At 45.7% G+C, this 18,875-nt stretch overlaps 1 protein-coding gene across 1 annotated transcript in view; it reads left to right on the top strand.

Moving 5' to 3' along the window:
- The window catches only part of LOC137366359 (protein EFR3 homolog B-like), a 263,372-nt gene that overhangs the window by 122,777 nt on the left and 121,720 nt on the right, over positions 1–18,875 (top strand). The window lies entirely within an intron of this gene.

Raw genomic sequence — 18,875 nt, 5'->3', positions numbered from 1 at the left:
TTCTGCCTCTACCACCCCTTCAGGCAGTGTGTTCCAGATTCCAACCACCCTCTGGGTGATCAGGTTTTTCCTCAAATCGCCTCGAAACCTCCTGCTCCTTACCTTAAATCTATGCCCCCTGGTTTTTGACACCTCCACTAAGGGAAAAAGTTTCTTCCTATCTACCCTGTCGATGCCCCTCATAATTTTGTATACCTCGATCAGGTCTCCCTTCAGCCTTCTCTGCTCTAAGGAAAACAACCCTAGCCTATCAAGTCTCTGTTCATAACTGAAATGCTCCAGCCCAAACAACATCCTGGTGAATCTCCTCTGCACCCTCTCCAGTGTAATCACATCCTTCCCATAGTGAGGCGACCAGAACTGTACACAGTACTCCAGCTGTGGCCTAACTAGAGTTTTATACAGCTCCATCATAACCTCCCTGCTCTTATATTCTATGCCTTGGCTAATAAAAGCAAGTATCCCGTATGCCTTCAAAACCACCTTATCTACCTGTGCTGCTGCCTTCAGTAATCTATGGACAAGTACACCAAGGTCCCTCTGACCTTCTGTATTTCCTAGGGTCCTACCACCCATTGTATATTCCCTAGCCATGTTAGTCCTCCCAAAATGCATCACCTCACACTTCTCAGGATTAAATTCCATTTGCCACAGCTCCGCCCATCTTACCAGGCCATCTATATTGTCCTGTAATCTAAGGCTTTGCTCCTCACTATTTACGACACCTCCAATTTTCGTGTCATCTGCGAACTTACTGATCATACCTTCTATATTCATGTCTAAATCATTAATGTACACTACAAACAGCAAGGGTCCCAGCACCGATCCCTGCGGTACAGCACTGGTCAGAGGCTTCCAATCGCAAAAACAGCCCTCGACCATCACCCTCTGCCTCCTGCCACTGAGCCAATTTTGGATCCACTTTGCCAAATTGCCCTGGATCCCATGGGCTCTTAACTTCTTCACCAATCTCCCATGCGGGACCTTATAAAAAGCGTTACTGAAGTCCATGTAGACTACATCAACTGCCTTACCCTCATCTACACATCTAGTCACCTCCTCGAAAAATTCAATCCAGTTTTTTAGACATGATCTTCCCCTGACAAAGCCATGCTGACTATCCTTGATTAATCTCTGCCTCTCCAAGTGGAGATTAATCCTGTCCCTCAGAATGTTTTCCAATGGTTTCCCTACCACTGATGTTAGACTCACTGGCCTGTAATTACCTGGTTTATCCCTGCTACCCTTCTTGAATAATGGTAGCACATTCACTGTCCTCCAGTCCTCTGGTACCTCTCGTGTGGCCAGAGAGGATTTGAAAATTTGTGTCAGAGCCCCTGCTATCTCCTCCCTTGCCTCACTTAACAGCCTGGGATACATCTCATCTGAGCCAGCGTATTTATCCACTTCTAAGCCCGCTAAAACTGCTAATACCTCATCCCTTTCAATGCTAATATGTTCAAGTATATCACAATCCCCCTCCCTGATCTCTACACCTACAACGTCCTTTCCCATAGTGAACACCGATGAAAAGTAATCATTTAAAACTTCACCTACGTCCTCCGGCTCCACAAACAGATTGCCACTTTGGTCCCTAATGGGCCCTACTCTTTCCCTAGTTAGCCTCTTGTCCTTAATATACTGATAAAACGCCTTGGGATTTTCCTTTATCTTGCCCACCAGTGTTTTTTCATGCCACCTCTTCGCTCTCCTAATTACTTTTTTTAAGTACCCCCCTACATTTTCTATACTCCTCTAGGGCCTCCGCTGTTTTCAGCCCTCTGAATCTGCCATAAGCCTCCTTTTCTTTCCTTATCCAATCCTGTATATCCCTTGACATCCAGGGTTCCCTGGACTTGTTGGTCTTAACCTTCATCTTTACGGGAACATATTGGCCCTGAACTCTCACTATTTCCTTTTTGAATGGCTTCCACTGGTCTGATGAAGACTTTCCTACAAGTAGCTGCTCCCAGTCCACTTTGGCCGGATCCTGTTTTATCATATTTAAATCGGCCTTCCCCCAATCTGGTACCTTTATTTCTGATCCATCTTTGTCCTTTTCCATAACTACCTTAAATCATACAGAGTTATGGTCACTATCCCCAAAATGCTCCCCCACTGACACTTCTACCACTTGACCGGCTTCATTGCCTAAGATTAAGTCCAGTACTGCCCCTTCTCTTGTAGGACTTTCTACATACTGGCTCAAAAAGCTCTCCTGTATGCATTTTAAGAATTTCGTCCTCTTCAAGCCTTTTGCACTAAGACTATCCCAGTTAATATTGGAGAAGTTGACATCCCCTACCATTATTACCCTATTATTTTTACACCTCTCTGAGATTTGCTGACATATCTGCTCCTCTATCTCTCCCTGACTGTTTGGAGGCCTTTAGTAAACTCCCAGCCAAGTGATTGCCCCCTTTTTGTTTTTAAGTTCTACTCACATGGCCTCATTTGAGGAACCTTCGAAGATATCATCCCTCCTTACTGCAGTAATTGACTCCTTGATCAATAGTGCAATATCACCTCCTCTTTTATACCCCCCTGTCACACCTGTAGATTCTGTATCCTGGAATATTGAGCTGCCAGTCCTGCCCTTCCCTTAACCATGTCTCTGTGATAGCAATAATATCATAATCCCATGTGTTAACGCCCTCATTTCATCTGCCTTATTTGTAAGACTCCTTGTGTTAAATTCGATGCAATCCAGCCTTGCATTGTTCACTTGTGCCTTAACAGGTCTATATTTGCTCTGCCTTCCAGACTGACTTAATTTCTCTTCTGTATTTGGCTGTGCATCACCCCCTACTGTACCTCCACTCTGTATCCCATCCCCCTGCCAAATTAATTTAAACACCCCCCAACAGCATGAGCAAACTTCTCAGCAAGGATGTTGGTCCCGTTCTGGTTCAGGTGCAACCCGTCCAACTTGTACAGGTCCCACCTTCACCAGAAACCGACTCAGTGATCCAGGAACCTAAAGCCCTCCCTCTTGCACCATGTCTTCAGCCATGCATTCATCTGCTTTATCCTCCTATTCCTATACTCACTAGCACGTGGCACCGGGAGTAATCCAGAGATTACAACCTTTGAGGTCCTGCTTTTTAATCTGCGACCTAGCTCACTAAATTCTTGTTGCAGGACCTCATCCCTCTTTCTACCTATGTCGTTGGTACCAATGTGAACCACGAACTCTGACTGTTCACCCTCCCCTTCAGAATGTCCTGCACCCTCTCTGTGACATCCTTGACCCAAGCACCAGGAAGGCAACATACCATCCTGGAGTCACGTTTGCGGCCACAGAAACGCCTATCTGTGTCCCTTACGATAGAATCCCCTATCACTATTGCTCTGCCACTCTCTTTCCTCCCCTCCTGTGCAGTTGAGCCACCCGTGGTGCCACAGACGTGGCTTTTGCTGCATTCCCCTGAGAAGCTATCTCCCCAAACAGTACTCAAAGCAGAAAATCTGTTAGAGAGGCAGATGGACCCAAGGGACTCCTGTGCTACCTGCCTAGTTCTTCTACTCTGCCTGGCGGTCATCCATTCCTTTTCTGCCTGAGCAGTCTTTACCTGCGGTGTGGCCACCTCCCTGTACGTGCTATCCACGATGATCTCAGCCTCGCGGATGCTCCACAGTATCCCCAGCCACTGCTCCAGATCCGAAACACAGATTTCAAGCAGCTGCAGCTGGAGACACTTGCTGCACATGTTTTCGCCCTGGACACTGGAAGTGTCCCTGACTTCCCACATTGCACAGGAGGGGCACTCCGCTTTGCTGAGTTGCCCTGCCACGACTTACCCTTAATTTACTCAAACAATTTTCGATCATTTACACGAGGGATCTTGATTCCCTAAAAACTGCTACTTATTATATTAAAAAATTAGTAATAATTACAAGTAATTATTAATAAATTATGCTAATTAAAAACAAAAAACACTCTTTCTAACTTTATCACTTACAAGTTAGGTTTTGAGGTTTTCTTAAAAAAAACTTTCTCTCCCCTGATTTTTTAAAGCTATTTACAGGCACTAACAGCTGTTACTTACCCAACCAATCAGCTTACAGATTTCCTGTGATGTCACTGTAAGTCTTTTCTTCCTTCTCCTTTGAAACTCAGCATGCGCCGAAAAAGAGAGAGAGCCTGCCGACAGCTGCCGCCGTTCCGGTCCAAGGTAAGTGAAGGCCTCCAGCCCCGCTCTTTATTTCACAGGTCCCGTTCCAGACCCGCCTCCTCCCAGGTCCGCCTGCCGACTGCCGCCACCGCTCTGGTCCAAGGTAAGTGAAGGCCTCGAGCCCCGCTCTTTATTTCACAGGTCCCGTTCCAGATCCGCCTCCTCCCAGGTCCGCCTGCCGACTGCCGCCACCGCTCTGGTCCAAGGTAAGTGAAGGCCTCGAGCCCCGCTCTTTATTTCACAGGTCCCGCTCCGGATCTGCCTCCTCCTAGATCCGCCTGCCGACTGCCGCTGCCGCTCTGGTCCAAGAGTGACCTAATAGAGGTCTTCAAAATTCTAAAAGTTTTGATACAGTAGATCAGAGAGAGTGTTTCCTCTTCTGGGGAAGAACATAGCTAGAGGCCATCAATATAAGATAGTCAGCAAGAAATCCAATAAAGAATTCAGAAGAAACTTCTTTACCTAAAGACTGGTGACAATGTGGAACGCACTAGCACAGGGAGTGGTTGAAGCGCATAGTATAGATGCATTTAAGGGCAAGCTAGACAAGTATATGAGGGAGAAAGGAAGAAAGGGTGACAATGATACATTTAGATGAGGAAGGATGGGAGGAGGCTTGAATGAAGAATAACTGGACTGGTGGCCAAATGGCCTGTTTCTGTGCCGTATGTCCTATATAACTTCTAGATTTCAGTTTATTCGGCAAATGTGCAGATTCCTGATGTTTCAGTGGAGTAATGAGTCATCAAACCATTTATGGCATAGAAGTAGGCCATTCGGCCCATCGAGTCCATGCAGGCTCTCCATGGAGCAATCCAGTCAGTCCCACTTCCCCAATCGATCCCTGTAGCCCTGCAACTTTATTTCCTCCAAGTGGCCATCCAATTTCCTTTTTAAATCATTGATTTCTGCTTCCACCAGCCTTATGGGTGGTGAGTTCCAGGTCATTACCACTCGCTGCATAAAAAAGTGCTTTCTCACATTCCTCCTCCATCTCTTCCCCAAAACCTTCAATCTGTGTCCCCTAGACCTTGTACCATCAGTTAATGGGAACAGTTTTTTCTTGTCTCACTCATCTAAGCCTGTCATATCTTGTGCACCTGTATCAAATCTCTCCTCATTCTCCTTTGCTACAAGGAGAACAAAGCCAGCTTCACCAACCTAACCTTGTAACTAAAATCCCTCATCCTTGGAACCATTCTGGTAAATCTCCTTTGCACCTGCTCAAGGATCCTCTGAAATATTTTCTGAAATGTGGTGAACAGAACTGGACACAACCCTCAAGCTGGAACATAATCAGAGTTTTATAAAGGTTCAGCATAACTTCCCTGCTTTTGTACTCTATGCCTCTATATATGAAGCCCAAGATCCCATATTCTTAACTAACCACCCTCTCAATATGTCCTACCAACTTCAAAGATCTATGCACATGAACCCCCAGGTTCCTCTGTCCCTGCACACTCTTTAGAACACTTATATCTTCTTTGGCCTCCTTGTCTCGAGAGACAATGGGTAAGCGCCTGGAGGTGGTCAGTGGTTTGTGCAGCAGCGCCTGGAGTGGCTATAAAGACCAATTCTAGAGTGACAGACTCTTCCACAGGTGCTGCAGATAAAATTGGTTGTCGGGGCTGTTACACAATTGGCTCTCTCCTTGCGCTTCTTTCTTTTTTCCTGCCAAGTGCGAAGTCTCTTCGACTCGCCACGCTTTAGTCCCGCTTTATGGTTGCCCGCCAGCTCTGGCAATCGCTGGCAACTGACTCCCACAACTTGTGATCAATGTCACAGGACTTCATGTCGCGTTTGCAGACGTCTTTAAAGCGGAGCCATGGACGGCCGGTGGGTCTGGTACCAGTGACGAGCTCACTGTACAATGTGTCCCATGATGTTCGTTTTCTTGAGGCTGATGTTTAGGCCAAATTCATTGCAGGCAGCCGCAAACCTGTCGATGAGTCTCTGCAGACACTCTTCAGTATGAGATGTTAACGCAGCATTTTCAGCAAAGAGGAGTTCCATGATGAGTACATCCCGTACTTTGGTCTTCGCTCTTAGACGGGCAAGGTTGAACAACCTGCCACCTGACCTTGTGTGGAGGAAAATTCCTTCTTCTGAGAACTTGACTGCATGTGAGAGCAGCAGGGAGAAGAAGATCCCAAACAGTGTAGGTGTGAGAACACAGCCCTGTTTCACGCCACTCAGGATTTGAAAGGGGTATGATGATGTGCTGCTATGCTGAATTGTGCCTTTCATATTGTCATGAAATGAGGTGATGATACTTAGTAGCTTTGGTGGGCATCCAATCTTTTCTAGTAGTCTGAAGAGACCACGTCTGCTGACGAGGTCAAAGGCTTTGGTAAGATCTATGAAAGCAACGTTGAGGGGCATCTGTTGTTCACGGCATTTCTCCTGTAGCTGGCTGAATATGACTGCATAGGTGTTGCCAGTAGTCATTTGCGCAGCACCTGGCTGTTCTTTGTACAGCGCTTCTGGCAGCTTTAAGTGCTATGGATGTTAACTCGCTGGGGGCTTTCTTGTAGTTCAGCAGTGCAATGCGCTTAGCGGCTATGACAGGTTCCAGCTCTTCAATGTGAGATTGAAACCAGTCTGCATTCCGCTTCACACAATTGCCATAGGTGGTCATTGCTGAGTCATAGATGGCGTCTCTGATGTGGGCCCACTTGGTCCCTGCATCCCCTATGGGAGTGTTTTAGAGGGCTTTTTCAAATGAATTTAGAAACTTGCATAACAGCTGTGGATGAGAAATTCTGCTAGTGTTGATGCACGGGCGGCCCTTCTGCTTGGAGTGATGCAGCTTCTTTGGTTTGAGGCTAACCTTGCTGCACACCAGGGAGTGGTCGGTGTCACAGTCCGCACTGTGGAAGCTGCGTGTGATTTGAACACTATTTAAAGAGGCTCGCCTTGTGACGATGAGGTCCAGCTGATGCCAACGACGTGATCTTGGGTGCCTCCAAGAAACCTGGTGACAGGGTTTAGTGTGAAAGAATGAGTTGGTGATGCAGAGGTTATGATAGGTACACAACTCCAGCAGTCTGTGTCCATTCTCATTCATCCTTCCAATGCCATAGCACCCAAGGCAGGAAGGCCATGAGTCATGGACGGCCCCAACCCTGGCATTAAAGTCCCCCAGCAGGAACAGGTGTTCGGTATTGGGGATGCTACTAATGATATTATGGAGTTCCTCATAGAACTGGTCTTTAACTTCAGGTGGGGAGCAGAGTGTTGGAGCATAGATGCTGAGTAGGTGTACTAGACCAGAGGCGGTGAACAGTCGGATGGACAGTATGCGTTCCGAGCGATTTGAGGGAGGCTCTATCATGCTGAGCAAAGAGTTTCTGATGGCGAAGCCCACTCCATGCTGTCTTGGTTCTTTAGGATCCCTACCCTGCCAGAAGAAGGTGTATTCTTGCTCTCTTAGAGATCCACTCGCAGGGAGGCGTGTCTCCTGAAGTGCTGCAATGTCCACATTGAGTCTACTGAGCTCGTTGTTGATGATGGCGGTCTTCCGAGAATCGTTGATTTGTGTAAAGTCTTCCGACACATATTTCTGATGTTCCAGCTTGCAAAACGAAGGGCTGGTACCTTCTTTCCTTTACTGGTCGTGCTGTTTGGTGCGGTGCTGCAGTCCACTTGTCGGGCAATGACCCTGAGCTCCAAGCACCCATTGAAGCAGGTGGACTGTGGCGGGACAGAACCTTACTGACCGGGGGCTGCCCGGTTTGAGGCGGGCGGTAGCTGTCCAGTGAGATGCGATGACCTCTCCCACCTACAAAGGCAACCCATAGCGCCCATTCTCTACGCCAATTGAGCTGGACTTATAACCCGTAACTGCTGCCTTCTGTGTTGATTTGGTCGCTGTGAGGCGACTATGGAGTGACCTCTCCATGGCGCATGCCTGGGCGGATGTATGGAGGTTGTGAGTTGCCCAAGCATCAAAACCCACCTCTCGGCCTTCCTGGTGGGGTCCAAAGGAGTGCAGAGCACGACGTTTGGCACCAATGTGGCTGCAGGAACTGCTGGAAACATGCCAAAGGTGACACACGATCGCCTTCGGGGTTCCGCTCCGCATTTTCTGTTAGGGTTTACTCCCTTAGCCTTGGTATCTCCCGAGATGCCCACAAGGCAGTGGGGTTGTTGGGGCCCCTACACAGGGGTAGGTGGATGCCGGTGGGAGGAGGTGGAGGGAAGGGGGGAAGGGGGAGCAGAAGGGGGGGGTGCGAGGAGGAGGAGTGCGGTGGGAAGGGGTGGAGGGAAGTGGGTGCAGGGGAAGCTGGGAGGGGGGCTGCATGGGGTAGGGGAGAGGGGTGCAGGGGAAGGGGGTGCGAGGGGAAGATGGTGCAAGGGGGAGCTGGGCAGGGGGTGCGAGGGGGATGGGGGTAAGGGCGTGCGAGGGGGGTGAGCTGGGAGTGGGGGGGTAGGGGAGAGGGGTGCAGGGGAAGGGGGTGCGAGGGGAAGATGGTGCGAGGGGGCAGCTGGGAAGGGGGTGCGAGGGGGGTGAGCTGGGATCGGGGTGGGGGGGGGGGAGGGGGTGCAGGTAATAAAACATTGCATCAGCTCCCACCATTGTCCCTTTTATAATGGTGTACTACTACTGGGATCCGGATCCAGATCCAGGAGCCGAGCTGGAGTTGAGGGAAAGTTTGTGTGGAAGCAGCGCGGAGTCGCAGAGTGAGCGGGAGCCGCTGCCGGAACCATGTGGCCGCTCTTCCTCCTGTTCGTCGCCGTGGACGGGCTCCCCAAACATAGCCAAATGGCCTTCCAAGCTTGGCCACAACTGGCAGGGTCTTCATCAGCAGTCCTTTCCCGGATTGCCAGCCATTCACCCTCTCTCTGCGGTGAATTCCTCTCCCAGCCTTACGCGACCACCATCCTGGACGCCGCCATCTTGAGCACTTATATATAGGTAAAAAAACAGTGGTCCCAGCACTGACCCTTGGGGAACACCACTGTCTACCATCTTCCAGTCTGAAAAACAACCATTTACCATGACTGGCTGTTTTCTGTCCTTGAGCCAATTTTATCCAATTGGACACTGACCCTCCTAGTCCATGAGCCTCAATTTTGTTAACCAGCCTTTTATGTGGTACTTTCTCAAACACTTTCTTGAAATCCATATAAACAACAGACACTGCATTCCCTTCATCAGCCTTCTCTGTTACTTCATCAAAATATTCCATTAGATTATTCACAAGAACTCAAGAATAAGAACTCAAGAAGTAGGAGCAGGAGTAGGCCGTTCAGCCCCTCGAGCCTGCCCCGCCATTCAGTAAGATCATGGCTGATCTGTCCCAGGCCTCAACTCTTCTTTCGGGCCTGCTTCGCATAACTCTCGACTCCCCGAGATTTCAAAAATCTATCTACCTCTTCCTTTTACAAATCTATGCTGGCTAACCTCTCCAAGTGCCTGCTGATATTTTTACCTCATTGGACAACAGACCTGAAATGTTAACTCTGACTCATTCTCCACAGATGCTGTCAGACCGTGCTGAGCGTTTCCAGCATTTTCAGTTTTTATTTCAGATTTCCAGCATCTGCAGTATTTTCCTTTGGTTTTACTATTATCTGTGGCCTCTTTGCCACTGACTCCCATCTTTCCTGGCCACTGCCAGGCTGAACCAAACTGTGCAATCTTGCCGAGTTCCCCAGCACCAACATCTTAGAGGTCACCATTGGCCTAAAAGTGAACTGGACGAGCGCTATCAACAAAGTAGCGACAACATTTGACTGCTTTGCAACACCTGCCATCACAGAATCGTTACAGCGCAGAAGGAGGCCATTCGGCCCATCGTGTCCGCACCAGCTCTCTGAAAAAGCAACTCCCTCAGTTCCATTCCCCTGCCTTTTCCCCATAACCCTGCACATTGTTCCTTTTAATATAACTGTCTAATTCCCTTTTGAATGTTTCAATTGAACCTGCCTCCCCCGTGTTCTCAGGCAGCGTATTCCAGACCTTAACCACTCACTGCATGTCAGTTTTGCTTCTCTCACCAAATACTTTAAATCTGTGCCCTCTCGTTCTCAACTGTTTCACGAGTGGGTACAGTTTCTCTCTATCTACTCGGTCCAGACCCCTCATGATTTTGAATATCTCTATAAAATCATCTCTCAGCCTTCTCTTCTCCATGGAAAACAGTCCTAACTTCTCCAATCTACCCTCATAACTGAAATTCCTTATTCCTGGAACCATTCTTGTGAATCTTTTCTGTCCAATGCCCTCACGTCTTTCCTCAAGTGTGGTGCCCAGAATTGGATGAATACTCCAGCTGAGGCCGAACTAGTGTCTTATACAAGTTTAACATAACTTCCTTGCTTATGTACTCTATGCCCCTATTCATAAAGCCCAGGATACTGAATGCTTGGAATGCTTTATTAACCGCCCTTTATTGCAAGGGGATTGGAGTACAGGAATAAAGAAGTCTTACTCAAATTGTACGGGTTTTGATGAGACTGCACCTGGAATACTGTGTGCAATTCTGGTCTCCACATTTAAGAAAGGATATATCTGCATTGGAGGCGGTGTAGTGAAGATTTACTAAATTGGTCCCTGGGTGAGGGGGTTGTCTTATTATGAGAGGCTAAGTGAATTGGGCCTATATTATCTGGAATTTAGAAGAATGAGAGACAATCTAATTGAGACATACACGATTCTGAAAGGGCCTGATAGGGTGGAAGCTGAGAGATTGTTCCCACTGGTCAAGGAATCTAGAACACGGGGACACAGTCTCAGGATAAGGGGTCAATCATTCAGGACTGAGATGAGGAGAAATTATTTAATTCAAAGGGTTATGAATCTTTGGAATTCTCTACCCCAGAGGGTTGTGGATGCTCCTTCATTGAATACATTTAAGGCAGGGATAAATAGATTTTTGGTCTCACAAGGAATCAAGGGATATGGGGAGCGGGCAGGAAAATGGAATTGAAGCCCAAGATCAGCCATGATTGTATTGAATGGCAGAGCAGGCTCAATGGGCCATATGGTCTATTTCTGCTCCTAGTTCTTGTGTTCTTGTGTTCTGTCAGCCTGTCCTGCCACCTTCAATGACTTATGCACTTATACATCTAGGTCCCTCTGCTCCTGCACCTCCTTTAGAATTGTACCCTTTATTTTATATTGCCTTCCCATGGTCTTCCTACCAAAATGAATCACTTCACATTTCTCTGCATTTAACTTCATCTGCCACCTGTCTGTCCTTTCCACCAACTTGTCTATGTCCTTTTGGAGTTCTACACTATCCTCCTCACAGTTCACAATGTATCCAAGTTTTGTATCATCTGCAAACTTTGAAATTGTGCCCTGTACACCAAGGTCTAGGTCATTAATATATATCAGGAAAAGCAAGGGTCCCAACACTGATCCCTGGGGAACTCCACTACAAACCTTCCTCCATCCCGAAAAAGATCCATTAACCACTACTCTTCATTTCCTGTCACTCAGTTAATTTCGTATCCATGTTGCTACCGTCCCTTTTATTCCATCAGCTACAAGTTTGCTCACAGGTCTGTTGTGTGACACTGTGTCAAACGCCTTTTGAAAGTCCATGTACACCACATCAACAGCATTGCCCTCATCAACCCTCTCTGTTACCTCCTCAAAAAACTCCAGCAAGTTAGTTAATCATGATTTTCCCTTAAGAAATCCATGCTTGCTTTCCTTAATTAACTCGCATTTGTCCATGTGACTATTGATTTTATCCTGAATTATTTTTTCCAGAAGTTTTCCCACCACCGAAGTTAAACTAGCCTGTAGTTGCTGCACTTATCTTTACACCCTTTTTTTGAACAAGGGTGTAATGTTTGCAATTCTCCAGTCCTCTGGCACCACCCCCGAGTCGAAGGAAGACTGAAAAATTATGGCCAGTACCTCTGCGATTTCCACCCTCACTTCTCTCAGTATCTGTGGATGCATTTCATCCGGCCCTGGTATTTTATCCACTTTAAGTACAGACAGCCTATCTAATACTTCCTCTTCATCAATTTTAAACCCCTCTCATGTCTGATGTACCTCCTCTTTCAACATAGCCTGGGTTGAATCTTCTTCCTTGGTAAAGACAGATGCAAAGTATTCATTTAATACCTCAGCTGTGCCCTCTGCCTCCATGTGTAAATCCTTTTTCTGGTCCCTAATCAGCCCCACTTCTCCTTTCACCACCCTTTTACTATTTATATGCCTATAGAAAACTTTGGGATTTCCTTTAATGCTAGCTACCAGTATCTTCTCATGCTCTCTCTTTGCTTCTCTTATTTGCTTTTTCACTTCCCCTCTGGACCTTCTGTATTCAGCCTGGTTCTCAATAGTATTTTCTAGCTGGCATCTGTCATAAGCACACTTTTTCTTTTTTATCTTAATCTCTACCTCTTTTGTCATCCAGGGAGCTCTGGATTTGTTTGTCCTACTTTTCCCTTTCGAGGGAACCTACCTTGTCTGTGCCTGAACTATCTCTTCTTTGAAGGTAGCCCATTGTTCATCTACCGGTATTCTTGCCAGCTTTTGACTCCAGTTTAGTCGCCCCAGCTCCATTCTTACCCCATTGAAGTTGGCCTTCCCCCATTTAATTATTCTTACCCCAGACTGCTCTTTGTCCTTTTCCATTGTCAACCTAAACTTTATGATACAATGATCACTATCCCCTAAATGCTCTCCTATTAATACTTGATCCACTTGCCCCACCTCATTCTCAAGAACCAGGTCTAACAGAGCCTCCTATCTCGTTGGACTAGCAGCATACTGTTGTAGAAGAGTTTCCTGAACACACTCTAGGAACTCTTGCCCCTCACTGCCCTTTACACTACTATTATCCCAGTCTATATTTGGATAATTAAAGTCCCCCATTATAACTAGTCATCAGTCAGCCACCTTTCACCCATCAGCTGTGTTAGTACAGGATAACCTGTTCATCCTCCCTCTGAAATCCCCAAATCTGCTCCATGCACAGCCCACATGTGTGGTGGAGATAAGTGTTACTGTATTTCTGCACAGTGCAGGGCTATACACCAAACATCAGCGGAAACATCATAATCATATGTGTTATGACCAAGGTGGGAACAATGCACTGTCAGTTCAGTCCCAGTACTCCACAGGTCGCAGTATATTATTAAAGTTTTCCCACCAACCAAAAATTAGCCAAATTAAACACTTTAGTAACCCCCAGAATAAAACAGACCAAACCAGGTATCTTTAAACAACAACAAATTAACTATTTATTAATAAACTAAATCTTAAACACTATTAAGATAAATCTATGTCTAAAGACCTTATAACTTCTTATTTAACCTAAGCACATTCACATACGTTCAAAACTAACAATGGTTAACCGGTTTTTAAAAATAATATTTCTTAGGAATAAAATAAGTAGCTAGGTTGTCAGTCCTGGTGAGTTACATTCCTGATTGGTGGGGTTTCCCAGATTAGAACAATCAGATGCCACTCATAGGAACATAGGAAGATAGGAACAGGAGTAGGCCATTCGGCCCCTCGAGCCTGTCCCGCCATTCAATGAGATCATGGCTGATACGCGGCCTAACTCCATATACCTGCCTTTGGCCCACTTCCCTTAATATCTTTGCTTAACAAAAATCTATCTATCTCAGATTTAAAATTAATAACTGTTCTAGCTTCAACTGCTGTTTGTGGGAGAGAGTTCCAAACCTCTACCACCCTTTGCGTGAAGAAGTGCTTCCTAACATCTCTCCTGAACGGTCTGGCCCTAATTTTTAGACTATGCCCCCTAGTTTTAGAATCTCCAACCAGTGGAAATAGTTTATCTTTATCTAGCCTGTCTTTTCCTGTTAATAGCTTGAAGATTTCGATCTGATCACCCCTTAACCTTCTAAATTCTAGTGAAAACAGGCCTAATTTATGTCATCTCTTCTCGTAACTTAACCCCTGTAGTCCAGGTATCATTCTTGTAAACCTACGTTGCACCCCCTCTAAGGCCAATATATCCTTCCTAAAATGTGGTGCCCAGAACTGCTCACAGTACTCCAATTGGGGTCTAACCAGGGTTTTGTACAGCTGCAGAATAACCTCTGTGTCTTAACACTCCAATCCTCTAGATATAAAGGCTAGCATCCATTAGCCTTTTTGATTATTTTCTGCACTTGCTCGTGACATTTTAAAGATCTATGCACCTGAACCCCCAAGTCTCTTTGGACATCCACTATACTTAACCTCTTCCCATTTAGAAAGTACCCTGCTCTAACCTTTTTTGGTCCAAAATGGATAACCTCACACTTGCCTGGATTGAAATCCATCTGCCACTGTTTTGTCCATTCACCTAGTCTGTCAATATCTCCTTGCAATTTTATGCTATCATCTGGACTGTCTGCAATTCCGCCTAACTTTGTATCATCAGCAAATTTGGATATATGACTTACTATGCCATCATCCAAGTTGTTAATGAATAATGTGAATAATTGAGGCCCCAACACAGATCCCTGTGGGGCACCACTAGTCACATCCTGCCAATCGGAGTACTTACCCATTATCCCCACTCTCTGTTGCCTACCACTCAAAGTCTCCAGGTGAATTTAACAGTCTATAATGGATAGGCATTCAAAGCACTTCGGTTGCAGCAGGGGTCACACAGTTCTTTTAACAAGGAGTATAGCCACATGTCTATTTGGATTCTAAAATTAAGAGTTTTTCAGTAGAAACCTTATTGAGAATTCCAGCAAATACAAACAAACGACAGAGTGTCCCTCTTGAAGACAAATGTTCTTTTTTCCAGGGTTTTTTAAAAAATCTCTCCTTGGACAATACAGAGTATGAAGATAAATGTAGATTTTCTTGCAAAGAGAGGTATACAGCTTCTTCCTTCAGAGCATGCTTCACTGGACTCTAGTTTAAACCAGTTAAAGCCAGTATTTACCCACAGTTAAAAGTTACAGTATACCATGTGACCTCTCTCTCCTGCTGTAGCCTGGGCAACAAATGCAGCTGCTGGCACACAGCGCTCAGTCTTAAAGGCACACTGTTTTTAAACAGAGGAGAAAAAACAGTTCTGTGACACCTCTGTCCTTGGTGTAATGAAACGCCATTCTTAAAATGCGTTTCATTACAATGCAAAAAATAGAAATTGAAAAAAACACTCTAAACATTTTTTCACATTCATGACCCCATTCACTCCACTGATTATTTACAGAACTTTTCTTTGTACCATCGCTGTCCATATAACTTAACATGATTAAATTTGTGACAAAGTGTCGGCAATATCATTGTTTTTCCCCGAAATATGTACAGTTTTCAAATGATAAGGCTGTAACAACAAATTCTATCTAAATATTCTAGCATTTCGGTTTTTACAGTTTTCCACAAACATTAATGAGTTATGTTTAGTTTTAGTTTAGTTTAGAGATACAGCACTGAAACAGGCCCTTCGGCCCACCGAGTCTGTGCCGACCATCAACCACCCATTTATACTAATCCTACACTAATTCCATATTCCTACCACATCCCCACCTGTCCCTATATTTCCCTACCACCTACCTATACTAGGGGCAATTGCTAATGGCCAATTAACCTATCAACCTGCAAGTCTTTGGCATGTGGGAGGAAACCGGAGCACCCGGAGGAAACCCACGCAGACACAGGGAGAACTTGCAAACTCCACACAGGTAGTACCCAGAATTGAACCCGGGTCGCTGGAGCTGTGAGGCTGTGGTGCTAACCACTGCGCCACTGTGCCGCCCCAGTTATGGTCAGTGTATATTAGTGTTTCTTTATAGTCTTAGTGGACATGTACTTCGAAATGTTTGAGAGCCAGCAAAAGTCTTAATGTATCCTTTTCCACAGTGGAATACTTTTTTTTATGACAATTTAGTTTTGAAGGGTTTAGCAAAATTTGGAGCAGCCAACACTGGTTCATTAGTTAAGATTGCCTTTAGCTTTTCAAAAGCTGCCTGGCATTCATCTGACCATATTGCATTGTTTTTCTTTTTTTGTAGCAAATCAGTTAATGGAGCAGCCACAGTACTAAAATTCCATACAAATTTCCTGTAAAAACCGCACATCACTAAAAACCTAATTTATTCCGGTTTATATTTAGGGATAGGGAACTCTACTGAGGCTTGTACCTTTGCCATTTTTGGAAATACCTGTCCTTGCCCCACTATGTGTCCGAAGTAATTTACTCTTATTTTTCTGAATTTGCTTTTTTCCAGATTTATCACAAAGCCCACTGCTTGTAGTTTTTTAAACAGAATTTTTAGCTTGTTTAAGTGTACTTGCCAAGTGTTACTGTATATTAGTATATCATCGAGATACACTACACAGTTGAGAACACTAGCTACCACCTGATTCATTAATCTTTGAAAAGTGGCTGGCGCATTTTTTAGCCCAAATGGCATCACCCGGCACTGATTTAGACTGTCAAGTGTTATCTCTTTGGCTCGATGAGTCAAAGGAACTTGCCAGTATCCCTTTAACAAGTCGATCTTGGTAAGAAACCTAGCACTGCCCACTCTGTCAATACAGTCTTTTAAACACGGAATTAGTCTGCCTTCATTACTGCATTGACTTTTCTGTAGTCTATACTAAACCGGATTGACCTGTCAGGTTTAGGTACTAGCACTACTGGTGAACTCCAGCTATTTGAATAGGTTCGATCAAATAACATTCACGCCACGCAAGTGCCAGTCAATGACCAATCCAACAAGAGAGAATCTAACCATCTCCCCTTGACGTTCAATGGTATTACGATCACTGAATCCCCCACTATCAACATCCTAGGAGTTATCATTGACCAGTAACTGAACTGGATCAACCACATAAATACTGTGGCTACAAGAGCAGGACAGAGGCTAGGAATCCTGCGGCGAGTAACTCACCTCCTGACTCCCCAAAGCCTGTCCACCATCTACAAGGCACAAGTCAGCAGTGTAATGGAATACTGTCTACTTGCCTGGATGGATGCAGCTCCAACAACACTCCACAATCTCTACAACATCCAGGACAAAGCAGCCGCTTGATTGGCACCCCATTCATAAACATCCACTCCCTCCACCACCAACGCACAATGGCAGCAGTATGTATCTTTACTCAGAGAGTAGTAAGGGCGTGGAATGCCCTGCCTGCAGCAGTAGTAGATTCGCCAACTTTAAGGGCATTTAAGTGGTCATTGGATAGACATATGGATGAAAATGGAATAGTGTAGGTCAGATGGTTTCACAGGTCGGCGCAACATCGAGGGCCGAAGGGCCTGTACTGCGCTGTAATGTTCTAATTCTAATAGTACCGTCTACAAGATGCAATGTAGCAACGCCCCAAGGGTCCTTAGACAGTACCTTCCAAACCCGCAAACTCTACCACCTAGAAGGACAAGGGCAGCAAATGCATGGGAACACCACCACCTGCAGGTACCCCTCCAAGTCCACACACCATCCTGACTTGGAACTATATCACTAATTCTAATTCTAATTCACTGTTCCTTCACTGTCGCTGGGTCAAAATCCTGGAACTCCCTTCCTAACAGCACTATGGGTATACCTACCTCACATGGACTGCAGCGGTTCAAGAAGGAAGCTCACCACCACCTTCTCAGAGTTATTAGGGATGGGCAATAAATACTGACTTGGTCAGTGACACCCACATCCCATGAATGAATTAAAAATAAGTTGTTTTCTGCTTTTACTTGGGCCTGTTTGTCTGGATTTAAGCAGTAAGGATGTTGCTTTAAAGGAATGGATTACTCTATATCCACATCATTTGTGGTTAAGGTTTTACATCTTGGCTTATCCCTAAAGACTGTTTTAAATGTTGTGAAAAGCCTGGTTAGGTCTTCACGTTGTTTTGCCTCTAAGTGCAAAAGCATGTTGTCCAATTTTCCTAGCCATTATGTATTCGCTAATCTGATAGTTGGAGGTTCAATCTGAGAATTGACTAGGCCTGCTTCTGCCTCATCCTCACTATCCTTTTCCTTCTCAACAGTCCCAATTACCTGACATACCTGTACTGGCTTATCCTCCACCCTGCGATAATATTGCTTTAACATATTGATGTGACACAACCTGTTCTTCTTCCAGCGATCAGGGGTGTTAATCAAGTAATGTACCTTACCCACTCTTTTAATCACTTCACCATGGAACTATAGAAATATTACGGCACAGAAGGAGGCCATTCAGCCCATTGTCTCTGCGCCGGCCGAGAAACTAGCCGCTCAATCTAATCCTATCTTCCAGCACCTGGTCCGTAGCCTTGCAGGTTACAGCACTTCAGGTGTATGTCCAGATACCTTTTAAATGAGTTGAGGGTTTCTGCCTCTGCCACTGTACCTGGCAGTGAATTCCAGACACCCACCACCCTCTGGGTGAAAAAGTTTTTCATCATGTCCCCTCTAATCTGAGTGGTGCAGTGGTTAGCACCGCAGCCTCACAGCTTCAGCGACCTGGGTTCAGTTCTGGGTACTGCCTGTGTGGAGTTTGCAAGTTTTCCCTGTGACCGCATGGGTTTCTGCCGGGTGCTCCGGTTTCCTCCCACAGCCAAAGACTTGCAGGTTGATAGGTAAATTGGCCATTGTAAATTGTCCCTAGTGTAGGTAGATGGTGGGGATGTGGTAGGGAATATGGGATTAATGTAGGATTAGTATAAATGGGTGGTTGTTGGTCAGCACAGACTCAGTGGAGACAAGCCCCCAATTAATATCGTATCCCCGAGGTGGGAGCAATGCACTGTCAATTCAGTCCCAATAC

This window comes from Heterodontus francisci, unplaced genomic scaffold, assembly GCF_036365525.1.
Source record: "Heterodontus francisci isolate sHetFra1 unplaced genomic scaffold, sHetFra1.hap1 HAP1_SCAFFOLD_377, whole genome shotgun sequence".
NCBI classification, from domain to species: domain Eukaryota; kingdom Metazoa; phylum Chordata; class Chondrichthyes; order Heterodontiformes; family Heterodontidae; genus Heterodontus; species Heterodontus francisci.
Note: the sequence above shows the minus strand (reverse complement) of the source record. Positions and strands in the feature narration are given on the sequence as shown.